Source organism: Notamacropus eugenii, chromosome 6 (assembly GCF_028372415.1).
Source record: "Notamacropus eugenii isolate mMacEug1 chromosome 6, mMacEug1.pri_v2, whole genome shotgun sequence".
Classification (NCBI taxonomy): Eukaryota; Metazoa; Chordata; class Mammalia; order Diprotodontia; family Macropodidae; genus Notamacropus; species Notamacropus eugenii.
Genome location: NC_092877.1, coordinates 94,649,705 through 94,663,768, shown reverse-complemented (window position 1 = coordinate 94,663,768; position 14,064 = coordinate 94,649,705).

Below are 14,064 nucleotides of genomic sequence, written 5' to 3'. Positions count from 1 at the left end.
GTGTACCTGCTTTCAACATTATCACTATTGAGTAATCTGACCATGAAAATTAGCAAGTTAAGAAATTAAATTTGAAAACATGACTTCCTCCATTGTACTTTAATAATTTGTATGTTCCGTATAGAATCAGATGTACAATCTATCTTTTCTGAACCCCTGTGCTGGTGGCTTTTTTTAGATTGATAAAACAGATCATTCATTTATCTGCCTATCTCTCTATCTGTTTATTTGCAGCTCTCTGCTAGTCTGATGTAACTCAATAGCCAAGTCTCTACAGAAAAGTAAAATGCCATGTATTGCCTTCCCAGAGGTTTATAAAGATCAAATGAATCAGGTGTGTGTGTGTGTGTGTGTGTGTGTGTGTGTGTGTGTGTGTGTGTGTGTATTGGAGGAAGGGGGTGGCTATGGGGAGCAAATTCAGACTCTGTTGCTGATAATTAGCAGGAAAAGGAATGTTGAAACCTGAACATAAATCGACTTGCACACACCTGTATGTGGCATAGTTCAGAGCACCCAGAGCAAGTTGAAATATGAGTTCAGTTAGGAAATGCCTCTACAAGTTTGCTCTTTGTTAAAAAAAAAAAAAAATCAAATGAAACATAGGCTAATCAAGAGATAAGTGCAGCTTCAGAATTAGGAAAGACATAAGTCAGCTATTACAAACTTCTCAGGAACACTCTTGGTCCTTGTGATCTCCCACAAAGGTATGCCAGAAGGTATGCCTGCCGTACAGCTGTAAATGCCGTGAGCAAAGAGGACTGAGTGCCTTTTGAAGTCTTTTCTCCAGCAAACTAAAGACAACTCCTTCAATGTCCTCTCTGTCCCAGCCAAGAAACAAATTTATTCAGAAAAATCCTCCCTGATTACCAAAAAGTCAGAAAAAAAAACCCCACCAACTGTGGGAATAGCAAACTTAGAAATCATCTGAATCATTCCTGTACTATATTCTCTACATTAACAGGAAAAAAAATGTGCTCTCTTAGGATAAGGTCTGCATACCTAAATCACTGAAGTATATAAAAGAGGACACAGTTTTGATGGTTTGTAACACTCTTTGAGAAGATTTTTGTTGGTAAAGCATGATCTCTCTCCTTCCCCTGCACCAAGACTCTGGACTCAGGAAGACTCAGTCCAATCTTAAAGGCTCACACCAAAAGGCAAAGCTTGGGAAATCTAGAAGGCCAGGTCTCTGAATTCTTGAACTGGGGTTTACTCATGAGGTAAACTCCAAGGTTTACTTCTCTTGACTAGATGGTTGAATTTGGGGCTTATAATAACTAGGAAATCAAAATTTCCCTTCTTCTACGTAAAGAGGTCAAGGAACAATGTTGATGAATTCATCTGTTGGACATGTGAACACGTTGATTATCTCCCTTACATGTATTTCAGCAGAAATTCTATCATCCCTGTGGCTTCTATCTATCTCTTGGATTGTGAAAGTCCCTCAGGATTATAGTTCTTGACCTATGCAATAGTGAACTATATGTAATTTCCATGGCCCCTGCGGCAATGATTCCTAAAAGAGGAAAGGGAGTCTGTCTCCTAACACCAAAAATCTAAAAGAGAGAGGTCAAGAAATCCTGTTATCTCACTTTTATAGGTCAGTGGAGAGGGAAAAAAGAGTTCATCTTCCCAGAATCCTATTTAGTCATTTTGAGACAGCCCGGGTCCATGGAACAAAATCATGAGTCATTCTTTGTCCTTCAAACAAGCTGCCAAATAGGCATGCTCATATCCCTGATGGGGTGATGTTCATCAGACACCCTAAATGTTCATATACACACACCCACACCCACACCCATACACACACACACACACACACACACACACACACACACACACTCCTGTAAGTTCATCAAGGGAACTGAGAAGTTCTTTAAATAGATCAAGAAATCCCCCTGATAAACTGCCCCTATATTTTAATACTTAGAAGGAAATGGAATGTCTAGTTGTGGTGACAATAAGGTATTCACTTTTCCATGATGCTAAATCATCTACATCCAGAAAGATTCTTCTATATAGCACTATGCAAACCTTAAAGAATTTATATAACTAGGAGGAAGAAAAAGAGAAGGAGGAGGGAGTTATTCAAGGAGCCAGGCAGTTTAGCAATTGTCAGCAATATTTAGATTGCTCTCTTAAGAAAGAGGCAGGTGAGAAGTGTCAACCATGACCAGTGATGCTGGGACAGAAATCAGATTAAAGTGTAGTTGAGAAATATTTTAAATAAATAAATAACAAAATATTATATAGATAAAATGACTAAATATAAAATAAATAAATAACGAATAAATTCGAGAAAGTAAATACAAATAAATATATGCATATAAATAAATTATAAATAAAAACACAATAGAATATAGATAATGTTAAAATGTGCTTTTCTAAGTCAACACACAGGGGCAGGGATTCTCATGTACGGTGTAGTAGCCTCTGTTTCTATTTGAGATTGACACCACTCTTAATGGTGACTAGCTCAAAAACCAGTTGATTTAGGTGCATATGTATATATAGCACCTCCTGTGGGTAGAGTCTAACATGCACTCGCACTTGTAGTTTGCCGTCCACAGAAGGCAGGTTGACTTTATTCTTCTCAAGGTCTCAGGTTAAGCCCAAGAGCCTGGGTTTCTAGTACTGTTGATCCTGAGTGTCTATCAGCATGTTCTCTCCATTGATAATGACTCAGCCAGTTGACGCTAGTTGCTTTTGGAAAAGGGATTTGTTAAAAAAGTATAGCAAGAAAAATAATTGCAAAAACATTCTCCTCCCCTACCAAAAGCAGATCAAGGGCACCTTCTCCCATAAACACAGGCAGAGTCTATAAAGAAGAGTAGGTACAAATGTAAAGTTAAAAGGCAATGAGAAACATGGACAGAGAACAACATGGCAAAAGGGTAACTCCCAACTCCTCATTACTGGAAATCTTTGTCTCCCTTTGTGAAGTGATTTGTCCAGAGTCACACAACTACTAAATACCAGAGGTTTTGGACCCAAGTCTTCCTGAAGCAGTCCTTCTACTCTATCATTCTTCTGAAATCTGTTTAAGCAGGTTGAGTTTGAAGTACTGGAGAGATATTTGAAGGGAGATGCAATTAGATGTGAGGACTAGAATGCCCATGAATTGGGGAATGGTTAAACAAGCTGTGGTATGTGATTGCGATGGAAGAAGGGTGACTTCAGAAAAACCTGGAAAGACTTACATGAACTAATACAAGTGAAGTGAACAGAACCAGGAGAACACTGCACACAGCAATAGCAATATTTTGTGATGAACAGCTGTGAATAACTTAGCTATTCTCAGCAATACAATGATCCAAGGCAATCCCAACAGACTAATGATGAAGCATACCATCCTCCTCCAGAGAAAGAACTGATATTGGATGAATATAGATTGCAACATGCAACATCACTTTCTTTTTCTTTTACTTGAGCTTTTTGTACAAAATGGCAAATATGGAAATGTTTTGCATGATTGCATATGTATAACCTATATCTTATTGCTTACCATCTTGGGGGCAGGAGAGGAATGAGGGAATGAGGGAGGGAGGTAGAGAATTTGGAACTCAAGACTTTAAAGAAAAAACACAAATGTTAACAAATTATTTTACCATGTAATGGGGGGATATATTTTTAAAAACCCAAAATTGCCCTGCTTATCTGTGCTTTCTTTGGAACTTCCTTCTGTTCTCTTCTGTACATTTTAAAATGTTTCAATAGCCCTCTTTCTTTTTGCTTCCTTATTGCACTCCCCCCAAAAGAACTGTTTCTCAATTTAAAATCAAGAGAAAAAAATGATATAATAATAGCTAACATTTATATAGTGCTTATTATGTGCTAAGTGCTTCACAATTATCATCTCATTTGACCTTTGTAACAATCCTGGGAGGTAGGTGTTATTATTATCCACATTTTACAGATGTGGAAACTGAGATTAAATGGTTTGCCCAGGTTTACACAGCTAGTAAATGTCTAAGGCTGGATTTGAATTCAGGTTTTCCTAACTCTAGAGCTAGTGCTCTATCCACTGCACCACCTAGCTGTCCTGAGTCGGCACAGATAAGCAAAATGAATCTGTAGTGGCTGTGTCCAAAAATGAATGTCTTTCTCTGCACCTGAGTTCACTACTTCTCTGTCAGGAGGTAGGTAACATGCTTCTTATAGGTCTTTTGGAGATGTGGTTGGTCATTGACTTCACCAGAGTTTTCCTGTCTTTCAAAGTTGCTTTTCTTTATAATATTGCTATCCTTATATAAATTGTTTTTTTCAGTTCAATAATTTTTCAGTCTGACTCTTTGTGAGCCCCTTTGGGGTTTTCTTGGTGGAAATACTGCTGTGCTTTGCCATTTCCTTCTCCAGCTCATTTTACAGATGAGAACACTGAGGCAAACAGGATGAAGTGATTTGCCCAGGGTCACATAGCTAGCAAGTGTCTGAAGGCAGATTTGAACTCAGGAAAATTAGTCTTCCTCACTCCAGGTCCCATGCCACCTTGCTGGTTCAATTCCAGTCATGGTGTATCAGTTCATACCACCGGTATTCGCTGAAGTCCTCTCTTTGGTCATTTCTAATGGGACAAAAATATTCCCCTACATTCACATGCCATTCCACTTTGCATCCTCTATTCAGTCATTCTCCAATTAACAGATATTCCTTAGATTTTAGTTCTTTTTCTTTTTTCTCTTTTTAATCTCCCCTTTAAAATGAGGAAGTGTGTTTCCTTTGTGGCTGTTTGCTCCCAGTATTATTGGACATCTTAATCTTTACCTGTATCCCTTTTGCTTCCCTGTTGAGTTTGACATATTTCTTTACCATAAACAAGATGAAAATTTCTAAGATTACTGCCTACCATTGCATTCAAAATGACTAAGCTACAGAAAAGTTTCAGGCATCATCTAGTTTCCTATTCAGCTGCACTCTATTCCATATAGTAGGAGTCACCAGCTCTCCTAGAAAATGTTATGAGTAATTTAATAACCTCCTTTTCCTCCTGTGTTGAGAGATCAGTGTAAGCAGAGGTAATGAAATGCATGATTCCCCCTTCTTCAGGAGTGGTAGAAATGTGAGGGAGAGATCAGAATATCAAGTTTTCAATCTGGGGGGATTGGTGGGGATGCCTGCAATTTTGAAGTAAATATTTCTTGAATTTTGCTACTTATAAGAAGTCTACACGCTTTGTTAATAAGGTTAGAACTAAGAGGAAGTTTGCAATTTCTAGGGAGACAAACAGAATACTTAGAACCTGGAAATGACAGATAAAGTAGGTTACACACACACATGCATGACACGTAAAAGACCCTCAACACTCTCAGAAAAAGATAAAAGTCATCCAGACCTTGAGTAAAATTATCCGAAAGAGAGGTGTTTAGGCAAAGAATTCCCGCTGAGCAGCTTGATTTCCATAGAGTCTTAGAATAATACCTAATATTTGATCCAGGCTTCTGTGACCAGAATTTTCAGTATGTCAAGTCAACAAGTATGAGCCAGAGAGACTGTGGGTAACTAAAGCCAGCTTTCAAATTAGACATAATAAAACTTGTGCCTTAATAACATTCCAACCCCAGAAGTCAACAGATTAGTAAGACCAAGAATTAAAAGCTGCATTCATGTTTTTAATGCATATGAACATAAGTGGATGGAAGAACTCTTCCAGATGGACAAAATTACCCAATTTTTGGACCTATTCAGCAGTACATTGTTTTAATTTTTTGTTTCTTTTCTAGATGTCACCCCTGTGAGAAATAACAAAAAGTAAGGCCAAAAGAGCAGCTTTTATTGACATAGCAGTGAGTATTAAGAAACCATAAACTCAGAAAAAGGAAGAAACCTTAGGTCTATTTTCCCACTAGTAGTCATACATTATTTCTGCCTTCATGTCTGAGGAGTGCCACTTTCTTGAGAATTTCCTCCTTATTCATCATGAGGGTGACGTTGCTTTCGTCCCAGTGATTGAGTCATAGAGGTTGCCTTTCCACATTTAGTAGGGTGGTTTTTAAAAGAGGACGAATAGTATCTATATTGACAGTGGGCCCCAGGGAACATATATTACAACTTCTGGGAGGGTATTGCTCCATCACAGTCTTTCCTACCAGATATTTTTACTTTAGTCAATGAAAAACAGATTCACAACTCTTAATCATATGCTCCCATTTGGGATTTTCCTTTAAAATAAATAAGTAGGTAATAATAATAACACATGATAGGTTATATACACAAAACCCATACACATATTTGCTAGACATTTATTTATTCAGTTCTTACTCTGTGTAAAGTATTGTGGTGAAGATGTAGAGATGGAGAAAATATATTGCCTGTTGTCTAAGTACTTACAGCCAAATAGAGGGGAATACATATGAACATAAGAGTCAAAGAGGGACGTGAGTGCCAAGGAGAACTCCAGGCAAAGTGCTAGAGGAATTGAAGGAGAGATCATTTCCCCTTGGAGAGTTCCAGGAAAGCATCAGGGAACCTACTGCACTTGAATTAAAGGAAGAGAGGGACTTTGACTGAGATTAGCTAGACAGCTCAGTGGATAGAGCACTGACCCAGGAGTCAGGAAGACTTGAGTTTAAACGTGCCCTCAGACACTTACTAACCGTGGGACCCTGGGCAAGTCACTTAACCTCAATTACCTTGAAAAAGAAAAAAGTAGGGAAGTCCTTTCTAGGCACAGTGGATGGATAAAACAAACAAGAATTCACACATCACAGTCAATTAATTTCGGTTATAATTACAAACGCCTGTGACTAAAAGCTTTGTAACTCTCTGAGGCATATCAGCCACCCAAAAGGTGAAGCCCTCAGGAGAATTCTATCTTTCCTCCTTTTGCCCAATTCACTTTGGAGTTCATAGACTGGACAAGTCCCCACCCACCTAGCACAGAGCAGATTTAAATACTAAATAGTAATTTTTGTCTTTTACCCAGGAGCCCTGAGAGTCTTCTCCTCCCAGTTTGATTTTTTTTTTTTATTATAGGGGCCATCCCTTCAGCAACTACTTAAAGAAGCATATTCATTGAATGGGTGTATCTCAATCAAAGTGAGAATGCTGTAGGACCTTAGCCTGAAAGGTCTCCCATTGCATCCTGGGCCATCTCAGTCATCCTGATGAATATCAGGTCACTGGGCCCAGATGGCTCAGGAGAAGAAAGAGAAGTTGGTGACCTTGCACAGCCCTCCCTCACTCCAATCAAAGTCAACTGCAAGTCATGTCATCATCTTGATGTCATGGTCCTCTTCAGGAACGAAAGACAAACACAAACCCAGGAAAAAAACCTTTGACCTAGAGAGTCTTTTACTTTTCTGATATAGTGGAGCTGATATGTTCATAGAGTTCATAAACTGGCTGCAAATCTAGTTCCAAAAAGGAGAGCAAGGGCAGCAGAGCTGAAACAACAACAAGCGTCATCTCCTGAAGTGTCTACTTTGAAGAACAGTTCTCTCTCGAATCTCTAAGGTCTGTTTGTATAGTTACCTTTGATTGTTTGATTAAAACACTTAATATGATGGCTAGGTGTATAGATGGCACAGTGGATAGAGCGCTGGAGGATCTGAGTTCAAATCCATCCTCAGACACTTCCTAGCTTTGTGGCCCTGGGCAAGTCATTTAACCCTGCTTGCCTCAGTTTCCTAATCTGTAAAATGAGATGGAGAACAAAATAGCAAATCACTCCAGTAACTTTGTCAAGAAAACTCCAAATGGGGTCATAAAGAGGCAGATACAACTGAAACTACTGAACAATGACAAATCAAGAACAAAGATGGATACAGAAGAAAAGGGACCAGAAGAATCTCTGACCACAGTGACCACATTGACTAGGGGCATTGCAAAGCTCTTATCCTCCTCTTGCCAGTGCTCACTTGTACAGCAGAAAGTGGCAGCTATGAGACCAGGTTAGAAAAAGCAGCTGCATCACACCAACCCCACTTCCTTTATGTGTGCTGGCTAATTCTACCCCTGGCAGCGAGAGAGCACAGGAAAATCAAACCTCCCTCCTGCACCCCTGGGGTCTGGCCTTGCTGTTCTTCTGGCTGCTAATCCCTCATTAGGTATGGTCAAGCTGGCATGTTCAGGAACTTTTAAAGCATAAGTATGATGCAAATAAAAGAGTCACGGAATAAAATTGATAGCACTTGATTATTAAGGATCTAGGACAGACAACTGGTCAAGTTAGTAGGAAACTACTTCTACACAGCATGACTATAATGAAAATGTATTCAATAGGAATGTATGTGTAGATCGTATACAGAATTGTATGCTGTCTTGGGGAGGGAGGTGGGGCGTGGGGGGCAAGTAGGGGGTGGAAATCTAAGTTTTATGGTACCGATTTTAGAGCATTAAAAAGAAATAAAATGAAAATACATTATATATATATGTACATATATTTATATATAAAGAAAAAAAGAAAAATGTTGCCTCTTAAACAAAGGTCAAATAATGAACATAAAGCTGCTAACGCTCAGGGAGTAGGAATAGAAGGATTAAAAATATCCTCTTTTGATCCTAAGAGTGCTAACAGTTGCTAACAAGACTTTTATTGTCTTCTAATTGGTTCCCTCCCTGATTCAGGGTTAGGACTGTTGTTCAGTCATTTTAGTTGTGTCCAACTCTTTTTAAGTTCATTTGGGGTTTTCTTGGAAAGATATTGGTTTGCCATTTTCTTCTCTAGGTCATTTTATGTACAAGGATACTAAGGCCAGCATGGTTAAGTGATTTGCCCAAGAAAACACAGCTAGTAAGTGTCTGAGGCCAGATTTGAACTCAAGAAGATGAGTCTTCCTGACTTCAAACCCAGCATTTTATCCACTGTGCCATCTAGTTGCCCCAAGCCTAGGCTGCCAAAAGTAGCAATTCTTAAGAAGGAAATAAGAGATATTTTTTTAAACACCACTTTTAATATTTTAAAATGTCAAAATACTGCTGGTTTCTTTGCTGTACCATAGGTCACAGCTCTTTTATGTCTTAGTAAATGTTCTTCATAAATGACTATCACCAAAAATTTTCACTAGTGATCAACAAGGTGATTCACCTCTCCAAACGTGGATTAATGTCCTAGTTGCAAAGAATGGAGAGGTGAACTGGCTCTCTCACTCAGTTCCCCAATTTTTAGCAACAAAAGCTCTTAAAATGAATAGTTATACTGTAAGCATAATCTCTGTGCCACTAAAAGGCAAAAACAAAACCCAATGTACAACTCATAGGATATAATTGAAGGAGGTGAATTATAGCTAGCCAGAACGCAAATGAAAAACAGATGTAGTGTGTGTGTGTGACAGATGACAAGAATACTTCAGTGGGTGATTTCAGATGGGGGGTATACTCATCTGAATCTGTAGAATTTCTTTTGCACCATTAATCTCCTCACAATAAAAGTACCTGTATCTAGGTGAGGGATGAAGGATGGCTACTGAGCAACAATGGAGAATATGAATAAAAACTATATATTGCTTTAAAAAAAAGTTAGTAGGAAACTGGGAAGAATTGATGGATTGGGAGGTTAGATTTGGGTCAAGGAACAGGATAGAACCAAACTCCCCACCACACTGACTTGTTGTTCATTCTTACTTCTTGAAGAGGACCATAACATCAGAAAGATGATGCCATGACTTGCAAGTGAATTAGATTACAATGAGGGAGAGCTGTGCAAGGTCACCAGCCTCACTTTCTCCTCTGGAATCATCTGGGTCCAATAGAGGAGAGATAAGAGAGTGATGGATGTGCTTAATGATCTGAGTCAATACCTAAGAAGGCCAAAACTAGTGAGACAGAGTCTGGACTAACAGTGGGACTGATAGTTGGATCTCCCTCAGGAGAGTAATGCAGGTAAGGCATGACTTGGATTGAATAGTCTCCTGAGAAAGTCCAGGTAGCCCTAAAAGAGTCATAAATCCTACTGTAAATTCTGGTTCTGTTGGTACAGTGTTTCTGACTCCTACCTCCCTCCCTCCCACCTCAGAGTCTTCTGAATCAGACTTGATAGATGATCTCACAGCTGTGGCACAGTCAGAAGGCTCAACTGAACCAGATATTGTTCCTCCTGGCAGAGAATTCTTAGAACCCCAAAGGATAGTGGAACCTTGACATTTCACACTATAGTCTGAATTGTCCTAATAAAATAATCAGATAATAAGAAAGTCTAACATTTACATAGCTTTTAAGGTTAAATATCATCTCATTTTTATCCTTACAACACCCCTGGGAGGTAGGTTCCATTATCTCCATTTTACAGCTAAGGAAACTGAGGCAGACAGAGATTAAATGACTTGTCCAGAGTCCCACAGCTAGGAGTGGGATTTAAACTCAGGGCTTCCTGACTTCGGGTATAGTCCTCCATAAATTATATTACTTACTTAGATGTCAAAATCAGCACTTGGGCTGAGATCATTCTCAGGAGGGAAAAATTTTGATTGGGACAGGGTAGAAGAAAAAGTACTGTTGGATTAAGAAGCTTAGGTTTATGTGAAATTGGAAATTTGACAATATGGAGGCAGAGAACCTGAGTAACAAGACAAAGGAGGCCAAGGGTTCAGAAAGGGAGGTGGAAAGATGCCAGAGAGAAACATTGCAACTGTGTTGCAGTTTTGCCTATGGCACTGGTAGCAGTGGCTTTGTCACTGAATATCATCACCTCTGCTTTACCTTTGGCACAGTTAAGGTTTCCCATGCTCTAGTTAAGATATCAAGGTCTGCTTGGAAGGCTTCCTGATGCAGCCTCCTTTAACTCAGGCTCCCCAGTTTAGAGAAGTTCAGTCTAGATTCTACAGTTCAACCCAGTGTGTCCCTAAGCAAACCCTAGCCTTCTGGTATTGGGAGGAGGAAGAGAAAAAGGAATTAGGAAAAGGAAGAAAAATGAGGAAAATAGAAAAGAAAAGGGAGAGAAGAGGAAAGTATTCCTCCAATCTGCTCCTTTACCATGGAGACAGCATTCTCAGATAAACAGTTATTTCTGATGTACAATACCTCCTCTAGAGTTGGATAGAAAGCCTATAGAGCTGTCTTTCAGTACTTGATCTTGAATGGACACTGCAGATAGAGAGTGAATGGACCCAGAATCAAAGATGATAAAAAGAGCAGGTTAAATTGTATTTGAGAAATTATGTAGTGTTTTAAATGTCAAATCTCTTCCTGAAGCAAAGACATATCAATTTAGATGTTCTTTTGGTGAAAGGAGACAGCATTCTGAGGGATCACTCTTACATCAACTAAAGGGTAATGGAGAAAGTAAAGGAGTCATGACTGGTCAGCAGAATATTAACAAGAAGTGTACAGCAAAAGAAGTATGAAAGATACACAAACACATGATATATATTAGATTTAGTAAACATATATTCCATAAGTAGATAGATAAAGTCACAGAAACCCTGGCAACTTTCTGTGGTTTGGGCACAATCCTAACAGACTGTTGGGTCATGTTGATTTCATAGCCAACCAAAACCCTTAAGTATTCCAAACAAGGTATTTCCTATGACAATAAATAATTTGATTTCTTCACTGGAAAACTGCCTATTCATATCCTTTGACTATTTATCAATTGAGGAATGACTTGTATTCTTACAGATTTGACGCAGTTCTTTATATATTTGAAATATGAGACCTTTATCTGAGAAACTGTTTATAAAATTTCCCCCCCAATTTTCTGCTTTCCTGCTGATCGTATCCATTTTACACCTAACTTTGCTTGCTGTCTCTCAAGCTATTTCCCACTCTGTACTAGGCTAATCTATTTTTTAAAAAATCAATGTATAGAACATAAGATTTACTCTAGTTAAGTTTAATCTTTTTGGTTTCTAGCTTATAGTGGTCATATTAAATCTTCTTTCTGTTATCCATCATTGTAATGATTTCTCCTGGCTCTGTGTCATCTGTAAATGTGATAAGCATGCCTTTCATGTCTTAATCTAAGGAACCGATGAAAATATTGAACAGCATGACCTAGTGCTTGTTAGCATGATAAAGAAAGACAAACCTGAATAACTGTGATGGTGGCAGAAAGATAAAGCAAGTTTCCCTTTGGCAGTGACTACACCACTCTTAGCAAAGTACAGAAGCCTATTTCACCTGGGTCACTTAAGAAGGTAAAGAAGGGATTACTTCTGCTGGTGTATCAGATAAGTCACCAAAAACTGTTTGAACATATTTCCCAGGTAAAACTGAGAATCAAGCTGCCCCTGACTAAGAATCTGATGCACAATGGAAAATATGACTATGTTTGTATAAAACTACCTGGAGTTTTCCCCCTTCCTTTGTGCTGTGTATTCCACTGGTGTGCTGACACTCTGGGAAGGTAGCCAGGGGAGCACCTGTAGGGTAACCCTTCTCCTAAGTGTACCGTCTCTGACTTTGGTTTGAGGCCCTAGAGACAGAATCAATTAAACAATCCATGAGTCTGTCATTCAGATTCAGCCTTCCGCAAAGTATCTGAGGAAGAGTTCTGACATTTCTCCCGATCTCCAAGGGCAGTTCTTAATCTGGGAACTCACTTTTCTATTTTTTTAATCTGTATTTCAATAGAATTGATTTCCTGTGTAATCCTCTGTGTCCTATGTTATGCATTAAGAAAGGTTATTCTGAAAAGGGATCTATAAAGTTTGCCAGACTTCCAAGGGAGTCTATAACACACACAAAAAAGTTAAGAACCCCTGCACTAGGGTTATACCTGAAAGATTGCAATGTATAGTATCATAGACTACAATGTGGCAATTCAACCCGCAATGCTCTCACATTCCGTGGACCAAATTAAAATGGGAAATATTTAACAAAATAAGTTAAAATGCAATAAAACATTTAAAAACTAAATTGAGCACCATTGCACCAAGGGCTTCCCTCCGTACTGACAGATATGTTCATCAATGCCCTTTAGACGGGATTGTTCAGCCAATCCACCTAACAGCATTATCATTGTACCTCAGCTTCCTGACCTCTAAAAATAGTATAATAATGTTTTCATTACTTACTTTACAGGGGACTGTATGGGAAGAACTCTCTCTAAAGCTTAAAGCACCACCCAAATGTCATTCATTAAAATTATCGCTGTTGTTATCATCATCTAAAGGATATTTCATCCATAAAATTATTATGAAAAATTGTGTCTTAGTCCTTTTCTGAGATCAAGACATACACCATCAGCTTCAGTGCCCTGCCTGACTAACCTAACAATCCTCTCATCAAAGAATTCAGTTTTAGTTTTGAGCTCCTACATTTTGTTAGTCTGTGCAAATGGAATTTTGTCAGGGATTGATATCAAGTTGAGTTGTCTGTAGATTTCAGAATTCAGTGAAAACTAGGTCAACATTTATTTGTCTTTCCCTTATCTTGTGGTGTTTCTCTCCTTTTCTATGATTTCTTACTAGTTACTGACAGTGGCTCTGAGGTGACTTCTGCGGTTTCCCTTAGTACCTTGACATAGAATTGGTCTGATCTTGGAAACCTAAACTTTTCCACAGTAGCCAGGCATTCCCACCTGGCTCCTTGCTTGTCTTGAACACTGTTGTATGTTACACTTTTTCTCATTAAAACATTGACTAGATGATTTTAAGGTCCCCTTTAACTATAAATCCTATGATCTATGAAAACAAGTAAAGTAGAACTGTGTAATTCTGCCTTCTCTCATCTGTGAACATTACACCATTGTCCCCAAGAAGTACAACTGCTACTTCCATGCACATTTTCTTGTTTCAAACAGTTTTCTTAAAAACATTCTTTTTATTCTTCCAGATTTTTCACCAGGATTTTTTTTTGCAAGCCTCAATGCATTCTGAATTTTAGCCTTCCTAACATCATTCCTACTGGTTTTTGTATTCATCCTTGGACCCTCCTTCTCACCTGTTCTATATAAATTTTTGGAATATGATCTCACAAGAGAGTCAAACTGATTTCTCTAGATCTTTCCCCCTGCCTTTTTCTTACTCTTTGGATTTTTTTTTTTTTTTGCTAAATTCTAATCTCACCAACTTTAAAAGAAAGTGGATTTTAACCCAGGCTTATAGACTTTTCTCCATAATACAGAGCCAAAATAAATATACATAGCACTTTTTTGCCTTGAATATAAAATCACTTTATCCATGTTGT